Genomic DNA, 10233 nt, shown 5'->3' with positions numbered 1-10233 from the left:
GAAAGGAAAGGCTGATAAGTATCTGTTTACAGCAGAGGAAAAATTACCAGATTGACCTACATTACAATTTAAAATAAAACATTTTCCTTACCTGAGCATTGGATTGAATTTACCTACATTAAAGGTATGGTTTCAGAAACTACTTAAAATGGGCTGGCGTTGATAGGGCCCCAGGGCACCTGACAGCAGGAAGTCCTTTTTGTAAGGCCTTCAACTTGGACTCCGGGGATTCCCACCGAATAGTCCAGAGAAACATGGGGCCAAAACGCAAACTCAAACAAGGGTGCAATCCCACACAAGCAAGAGATAGAAAGTAACAAAGAAATGGCTGAAAGACCCACTAGAATAAGACACTGTAATCTTGAGCTCAGGTGATAAAATAAAATGTTTACACTGTTTATTAGTATAAGAAAGAATATTTTAGGAGACAAAATGTCATAAAATACTATAGAGCAGATTTTGGAAAAAAAATTTTAAGCAAAAAATGTTTTTTCTTGAATGGATAATGTAATTAACCTTTACAAGATAATAATAACCTTCATCGTTATAGTTACATGTTAATTGTTGACTGTTAACTACCACATACCCACCTAAGTAAAAGAAGTATGTGTCCATCATTTTACTTTTTATCCAATCCCAGAGGTTTCCCCACTTTATTTTCTCCTGCCTCTTTAATCTATCACCAGTGGATTTCATGTAACCCACTTATATCTCCTCTTTTGATTGTTATGTATAAAACAAGGTGAAAAACTGCCATTCTCTGGAGCATTATCCCAGTACATTGGAATTCTGCTTCCTGGCAATTGTGAATAGTTTGGCTTAAATAAACTCACAGAAATTCTCTACAGGTTTGAATGTTTTTAAGTTAACAAAATCATATGCCTTTAATGCAATTCAAAACTCACTGTTGGCCTGGCTGGCAAGGCTCAATGATTGAGCTGTGAGCCAGGAGGTCGCAGTTCAATTCCCAGTCAGGGCACATGCCTGGTATGCCAGCTTGATCCCTAGTAGGGAGGGTGCAAGAGGCAGCTGATCAATGATTCTCTGTCATCATTGATGTTTCTATCTCTCCCTCTCTCTTCCTCTCTGAAACCAATAAAAATATATTTTAAAAAACAACTCGGGAGAACCAAGATGGCAGCATAGGTAAACACCTTTACTTTCTGCCTCCCACAACCATATCAAAATTACAACTAAAATACATAACAAGTATCATCCAGAACCGTGGGAAACTTGGCTGAGTGAAAGAACTACAACTAGAAAAATAAAAACGAAAGATCATTGAGATTGGTAGGAGGTGCGGAGGCATGGAGGTGCAGAGGTGCGGAAGGGACTAGCACCTGGGTGTGCCACTTTATCAGAAGGGAGATACAAGCTCCCACGTGCTCTGAGCTCCAGTGCCCAGCGAGTCATTTGGGGACCCAGACACATACAGGGAGAAAGTGGACTGTCTGGCATCGGGGCAGGAACACAGGGGCAGCTTTCTTCCAGATAGAGGTGCATGCAGCAGCAGTCACACCTCTCCAGTGCAGGACTGACTGGCAGCCATGCTGTTTGCTCCATCCTGGAGACTCCCTGATACCCCATCCCACCCATTTTACAATCCTACCCAAGCTGTGCGCAATGGCTTTTGCATATGAATGGCCTGTCCTTTCTCAGCCTAAAACCTGTCAAACTTTGCTATCTAAAGAAAGCAAAGGCAGGCACTGCAGCAGCCTGCCTTGTTTCACAGCTGAGCCTCATCTGGGCACTTCCAAACCCCATACAAAGAGGAGGAATCTTCAGATCTCTCTGTAGCTCCTGCTGGGTTGCCCCAGGCAGTGGCTGACTTTGCACCTCCTTGGAGATTCAAGAGCCAGTGTACCCAGTGGTCAGTGTGAGGCCATACCAGATTACAACTCTTCACATCCATAAGTGACACAATCAAGGGGCAGACTCAGTAAGCACCAAAGCCCCACTGAAGCAAGTCCTGCCCCATAAGGGTGTCTCCTGCACAGCAGCTCTTCCACTGTAGACACAGCTGGTCCTCACAGTCAATTAGCTGGAGGTAAACAAACACAGGGAAGCAGCCAAAATGAGGAGACAAAGAAATGTGTCACAAATGAAAGAAATAGAAGAAAGCAAACTACTGGATATAGAGTTCAATACCAGTTATAAGGTTACTTAAGAATCTTCCAGAAACCTCTGAGAAACTTACTGAGACCTTTGAGGAACTTAGTGAGACCTTCAATGATTTTAGTGAGAATGCAAAAAAAAAAAAAAAAAAAAAGGAAAAGGAAAAGGACCAATCAGAAATTAAGCATACACTGACTGAAATAAAGACTAATACACAGAGATTCAACAGTAGAATAGAGGATCCCAAGAATCAAGTCAAAGATTTGAAATATAAGGAAGCAGAAAGCACCCAACCAGAAGAGCAAAAAAGAAAAAAGAATCCAAAAATATTAAGATAGTGTAAGGAGCCTCTGGGACAACTTCAAGCGTACCAACAACCAAATTATGGGGGTACCAGAAGAAGAGAGAGAGCAAGATATTGAAAGCCTATTTGAAGAAATAATGACAGAAAACTTCCCCTACCTGGTGAAAGAAATAGACTTATCAGTCCAGGAAGCGCAGAGAACCCCAAACAAAAGGAATCCAAAGAGGACCACACCAAGACCCATCATAATTAAAATGCCAAGCACAAAAGACAAAGAGAAAATCTTAAAAGCAGCAAGAGAAAAACAGTTAGTTACCTACAAGGGAGTACTCATATGACTGTCAGCTGATTTCTCAGAAGAAACTATGCAAGCCAGAAGGGAGTGGCAAGAAATATTCAAAGTGATGAATAGCAAGAACCTACAACCAAGATTACTCTACCCAGCAAAGCTATCATTTAGAATTGATGGTCAGATAAAGAGCTTCACAGAGAAGAAAAAACTAAAGGAGTTCATCACCACCAAACCAGGATTATATGAAATGCCAAAGGGTATTCTTTAAGAAGAGGAAGAAGAAGAAAAAGGTAAAGATAAAAATTTATGAGCAACAAAGTGACAACAAATACATATCTATCAATAAGTGAATCTAAAAATCAAGTTAATAAAAAATCTGATGAACAGAAGAAACTGGTGAATGTAATAGAATCAGGGGCATGGGAATGGAGTGGACTAACAATTCTCAGGGAGAAGGGGATGTGGGGGGTGCAGGAAGAGATGGAACAAAGTTCTTATATGCATGTATGCAGTACCTATGGATGCGGACAGTGGGGTGGTGAGGGCCTAGGGTGGGGTGGGAACCAGGTGGAGGGGAGCTATGGGCAGATAAAAGAGGGACGTATGTAATAATCTGAATAATAAAGTTTAAAACAACAACTCACCGGTGGAGATCCATCATTAAATTATCAAAAATGTATATATTTTTAAACCTGCATGCATAGGTGTGCTTATATAATAGTTGTTGACTGCACATTCTAGTGTCCTTGTTCTTTGTTTTGTTTTTGTATTAAGGGGCTACAATGAAGAGCCCACTAGGAATGCTGACAATGAAGGAAATAATTGGCTCTCTGGGAGATAAAGGATAAATCAATATTAGATATCAGATCAGCAGACTTATGACAGACCAGATGTCTCCTGGTTGGATATTTATATATTTAAAGAAAAAAGGGGCCACACAGAAGAGGCATCAATTAACCATGAAGATGCAAGAAGAGAAGGCATATCCTGGGCAAATTATAACAGTTATGAATTAAAAAGGGGACCCTAGTCTTTGGACTGGAAGTTATTGATCTACCACTGGCAAAGCTGACCCTTAGCTTTGAATCCAGGGAGCCCTCAAGTTTTCTGATCTGAATGGAAAGTCCAACTCTATTGTGACATTGAACAACAAGTATTCTCACATTCAGTGAGAATGTGAGATGAACATTCAGTTCATTTAACTCCCTTGTTTTGATTTCATGATCACCAAGAAATCTGTTTCCTTTTCTGTTTTTGGTCCTTGTTGCTGTAATATTTGACAATAAATCAATAAAATAAACTTTGATTATCTTTACTGCATGGCCACATAGTTTGGTCACTGGGAGTCAATGAGCCAACCCTGTTGACTCAAATCTTCACAGTTTGTGTGAAAGTTGTATTTCTTAGTGCATATAAGTAAACTAGAGGCCCAGTGCATGAAAATTCATGCACTGGGGAGAGGGGTCCCTCAGCTCGGCTTTCTCCCTCTCATAGTCTGGGAGCCGTCAGGGGATGTCCTACTGATGGCCGCAGTCTGGCCTCCCTCTGTGGGAGGCAACTGGCTGATCAGGGGAAGGCACTGCCCCCATCACCCACTTGATGATGCTGCCTCTGGCCTCCCTCTGCGGGAGGCAGCCCGGGCAAATCAGGGGAAGGCGACGCCCCCATCACGCCTCTGCTGCTGCCACTGCTGGCCGCTGTGGCTGCCTGTGCCTTGGCCCTTGCAGCCACCACAGCTTGCCTGAGTCTCCAGCTGGCCCTGGGCAGAGGCAGCCTCCATCCGTGGCTTGCCTGAGCCTCAGGCAGCTGCTGAGGCTTTGTCCGAAGGACACCAGGAAGATATCCGCTCTAATTAGCATATTACCCTTTTATTAGTATAGATTGATCCTTTTGGTATATAAAAAATAAATAAATAAATAGCAAAAAAGGTTTTTCTTGAATGGATAATATAATTAACCTTGACAGTTAAGTCAGAAAGTAACATAATTCTGGAAAAAGCAATTGTGAAGATAGTTCTGAATAAGTTATCAAATATATAGCATACCAAGACAAAGATATGGTAACTAAGAAAAAGCATTCCAAAGAGAAAGAGGGAGGTACAGTATTGAAGGAAATGATAACTGGAACATTCCAGAATTGACAAATGATATGGTTATTCAGCTTAAAAAATTACTGTGAATCCTGAGCAAAAAAAATGAAAAGAAATTTATTCCTAGATACATCATAGTGAAACAAGGACAATAATATGGATCAAAGCAGCCAGAGACAAATGATACATTCTTTAAAAAGCAGTGAATCATAATTCATGAGGTTTACAACAATATGAGGTTAGAATATTTTTGAAATGTTGGGAAAAATAGCTGTCAACTTAGATTTTATACCCAAAATAAACCATCTTGTAATGATGTGAGGGTGGCCATCTTGTGTGATGTGAGGGCATGAGGGTCAATTTGTATATTACCTCTTTATTATATACGATATATTTTTTTAAAGTGCAATTGTTGTTGCACTGGTTATAATTTTGATTAAGCGCTGCTTTAGAATCATATTCTAGGATAACAGCATTTCAAAATCCCTGGCTGTTCTTTTTTTTCCAGTTTTATTAACTTTTATTATTGACTTTTTAGGCAACTTTCAAATATACAATACTGTACTAAAAAAGTAGCTCACTAAAGTTCTACTTCTATACTACTGGCAGTTTGTACCCTTTAACCACTTTCACCCAATTTTGCCCATCGTCTAGATTTGAGTCATATTGAAAGGAACTCTACCCAAGACATTACATGGCAAGGTGCATTTTTTTAGGGGCAGAAATAGAATATATTGGGATCAGCTAAAATTGTAAGAAATATTAATCATGCTCTGTTATCCATGATGGTTCTGTTATGATTAGAGAAAGCACATTCTAAGCTCACTGAGAATTGTACACCCTGGGACATGGGAGCTAACATCGGGATGCAGTCCATCCTCCTTCCAAGAACTGCCTATCATTATGGAAAGATTTATAACCTCATGGCACCTAGATCTGGAGGCACCTGCTCTTTACAACCCCCAGCCCCTATTACCTGTAATCTGGTAAGATGGGGGCTCATGGTTCCTCTTCCCAAAAAAGAGGTTCCACCTGGCCCCCATGCCTAAAATATATTTCTTCTGCAAGGTCTTCATTGTGCATCAGCCCTCCCACAAGTCCTCCTGAACCCACCATGCAGGTCACGGCATGCATCAAAAGAGACAATCGACAGAGTCAAAAGTCAACTCACAGAATGAGAGAAAATATTTTAAAATTACATATCTGGTATTTAGATATATAAAGAACTCCTAAAGATATATAAAGAACTCCTAAAACAACCCAGCTTAAAATTAGTCAAAGGAGTTGAACATGTATTTCTCCAATGAAAATAAACATATGAAAAAATGCTTGATATCATTAATTATTACAGAAATGCAAATAAATATCACCTCACACCTATTAGGATGGCCACTATCCCAAAAGTAATAAAACAACAAATATTGGTAAAGGATATGGAGTAATTAGAACTGTTGGGAAATGTACGTAGGGATGAAAAATGGTGCAACTGCTATGGAAAACTGCATGATAGCTCATCAAAAAATTAAAAAGAGTCATGACAGGTACCTCTCACAGACACCAAAGAGCCCTGAGTCAGAGGGAGAGGGCTGTCCCCAACCTCCATTCTTGTCATCTCTTACAAATGAATTTAAATGAGAAAACTCAAGGTGGTTGCGTTGTGATAAAGCCAATTTATTAAAGCATGCACCTTTATTAAAGAAGCAAGGCAGGCAAATCTATGCATCTGGCTTATGAAGCACAGAGGGGCTCTCAGCTAATCTGAAGAGTGAGTTGAGTTGGGGTCCGAGGTGTGATATACTCTCCTGTGTCTATAGGTTTCAAAATTCCTCTGCTGAATATCTTGGTACAGATTAATTCTCAAGTTCCCTTTTTACTTTGTTGTGGCCTTCCCAGAATTCATGAAAAGCTCCTGAAAATTTTATCTTGTCAAGCCATAACACTGCTGGCTTTCCTGCTTAGGGAGTAAAAAAAAAAAAAAAAAAAAAAAAAAAATGCCCTTTTTTTTTCTTCCCCTTCCTGAACTGGCTGATTTCTTTGTTTAGTGGACTAGAAAGACTCCCTACTCCTCTCCCCCTTTCCTGCATTCTCTGGTTAGGGAGGTTTTTAACTACCTGCTCTCCTGTCCTTGGCTGGGGAAGATAATGGCTTGTTATCTGCAGGCCAGCTGCAAAGTGCCCACACTGTTTGGTCTTGTTTTAACTTTCTAATCTCAGTTTCCCTCTTCCTTCTGCCTTAGAATTTTTCTAGCTTCTTAATATCCTGCGACAGAGTTACCATATGATCCAGAAATTCTACTTATTGGGTAATATTGAAAAGAAGTAAGGGCAGGATTTTGGAGAAATAGTTGCTCACCCCTGTTCATTGCAGCATTATTCACAATAGCGAAGAGGTAGCAGCAACCCATTTGTCCATATCAACGGATAAATAGATTTTTTTTTTTTAATGTTTTGGCTCCTTAACAAATGTATTCAGCTAAAAAGAAGAAGGTTTAGTAAACTACAATCTGTTAGCAATCAGTAGACGTTCCTGGGCTTATACTGACGTGATTATTGAGTGCTTTAAACCTGACTTATGCTTAGTGAAATAAGCCAGTTAGAGAAAGAAAAGTATCATATTATTTCACTCATATGTGAAATCTAATGAACATAATGAAACAATGAGCAACATAGAGGCAGACTCATAGATAAGAGCAGGCTGACAACTGTTGGAAGTGGGTGAAGCGATCAGGGGTGGAGTTGGAGGTATTGAGAAAAAAAGAAAAAAAAGAAAGATTTCATGGACAGGGCAACAGTGTGGTGACTGCTAGGGTGAGAGGTGGGAGAAGTTGGGAGAGGGAATAGGGGGGATAAATGGTGATGGATAGAGACTTGACTTTGGGTGGTAAACACACAATATAGTGTACAGATAATGTGCTGTAAAATCGTGCACCTGAAACCTATATAAATTTGTTAACCAGTGTCAACCCAATAAATTCAATGAAAAATTAATATTAAAATTCAGAATATCTAAATTCCTGCCCCTACTACTTTTTAGGTAATGGAAGCCAAAGATTCACCACTCCTACTTTCACTTCAGACTCTGGCTAATACAAATAAGGACACAAGATTGACTGCAACTAACACAGTAAAGACAAAATACCTAAAATTATCACATTTTTAATGCTTTTGGTGGGTCTAGCTCATGAATTTATAGAAGTCAGGGAGAATTCATCTGTAAAGCCCAGAGACTTGAACTAAAACCTTAATTAACATGTATGGTGTAGCTGAAGTGTTTTTGGAGTTTATTTAAATACTAGAGGCCTGGTGCACGAAATTTGTGCACTGCAGGGGGGGGGGTGGTCCCTCAGCCCACCATTCCCCCTCTCACAGTCTGGGAGCCCTCAGGTATGTCCTACTGTTGGCTTAGGCCCACAGGAGGCAATCTGGGCTGATCAGGGAAAGGCACCACCCCCATCACCCCGCTGCAGCTGCCACTGGTGGCCGCTACAGCTGCTATGGTGTTTTCATCACACAGACTCCAGTTCCTTCACCACGAAAAAATGACAATGTTCCTTAGGTATTTTCAAGATGTCTCTTTCATAGGATATGACCTTTCTTTCTTTTTTTTTTTTTTATCCTCACCTGAGGATATTTTTCCACTGATTTTAAGAGAGTGTGGAAGAGAGAAGGAAAGACAGAGAGAAACATCAATGTGAGAGGGACAGTGTGATTGGTTACCTCCTGCATGAGCCCTGATGTGGGCCCTGGCCAGGGAGGAGCCTGCAACCTAGGTACATGCCCTTGACCAGAATCAAACCTGGACCCTGCGTTCATCAGGCCGGGGCTCTATCCACTGAGCCAAACTGGCTAGGGCAGGATAAGATAATTCTTAGCCCCTCTAGCAGTGGACCTTCGTTTTTTCCTCCAGGAGTGAGGTGGAAAAACCCTAGATCACCTTCTTGGATTCTTATTAGGCAACTTACCAGGAACACTGCAAGTAGCATACAGGGAGCTTAGCCAATGAGTGGTCAGAAAAGGTGTTTCCTCTGCAGCTCACATGCAGAGGCAGGACTGCTGACGAGGGCCTGCCCTCAGCTGCGAGCAGGCCCTCTCCCTCTCCCTCTCCCTCCGGTTCACTCTCTCTAAAAAGAAGTGAAAAAATATCTTCTGGTGAGTATTAAAAAACAAAACAAAATAAAACAAAACACAGAATAACAGGCCTCCTCCTTGGAGATGCTGAGTATGTAGGCCTGAAAGAGAGAATTCTTGGCTCTATGAAGGTCCCTACATGAATTTTATTAACAATATTTGGAAAATTAGCCTAAGCCACACCAATGATTCAAGTTTGTGCTTTTCTGTGTCTCAGGGAAGAATCAAGTGATCTGTTGTTTTATTGTGGCAAAACAAAATTTTGCATGTGTTAAATACATAATTCTTATTCAAATACATAATAACAGATGCAAAAGTTCTGTTTAACTCAGTGAAGGGCCTGACAGGATGATGGTGCTGTTCAAGTGAGATTGCCAAAGATGAAAGCCTGAAGTAAAACTGCTAAATTAGATACAATCTGGCTAATGTCCTATAGGACAATAAAACCATCACCTTTTGAATTGGTGTGTATTCTAGACAGAAATTAGTTACATCTTTAAAAGCCTAGAAATTATTTTCATCTTCTCACTTTGCTGATCATTACATGTAACTTTCCCGGCCTGTAAATGTCAAAATATATGGAACTTATTTAATTGTAAATAGTGTGTCAGAGTTATGTGTTTCATAGAAAAGGAAATGATCATTCTGTGGGCCTCTAATACCCCAATTATACTGAAAGGACTTGCTGTGAACATTATACTCCAGGCCTGTGATTGGCCTCGGAGGCTGTGGGTGGGCCTGTCAGGTGGCCTGCCCTTGCCTCTCAGGGCTGGTGATAGGACACAGAGGCTGCAAGCAGGCTCACCCTCTCTTCTCCCGGCCTGCGCTTGGCCGTGTAGGCTGCCGGCCAGCCCCCGTGTCTCTGTCTTTGTCCACTAAGGGCCTCACCTGCGTGCGCAACCTCCTCTTGTCCAGTTGTGACCTGTTACGGTGTCCCAGCCCAATTTGCATATTTCTCATCCTACATAATAAAAGGCTAATATGCAAATTGTCCCCTCAACCAGGAGTTCTACCAGGGGTCGCTCCCATCCCTCCGCACCAGCCTGATTGGGGCAGGCCAGCCAGACCCAAAAGTGCATGAATTCATGCACTAGGCCTCTAGTATATATATATATATATATATATATATAGAGAGAGAGAGAGAGAGAGAGAGAGAGAGAGAGAGAGAGAGAGAGACTAGAGGCCTGGTGCACGAAATTCATGCACGGGGGGCAGCTGTCCTGCAGCCCAGCCTGCACCCTCTCCAATCTGGGGTCCCTCAGGGGATGTCCGACTGATGATTTAGACCTGATCCCTGTGGAACTGA

The sequence above is a fragment of the Myotis myotis genome, unplaced genomic scaffold, assembly GCF_014108235.1.
Source record: "Myotis myotis isolate mMyoMyo1 unplaced genomic scaffold, mMyoMyo1.p scaffold_m19_p_2, whole genome shotgun sequence".
Classification (NCBI taxonomy): Eukaryota; Metazoa; Chordata; class Mammalia; order Chiroptera; family Vespertilionidae; genus Myotis; species Myotis myotis.
Note: the sequence above shows the minus strand (reverse complement) of the source record.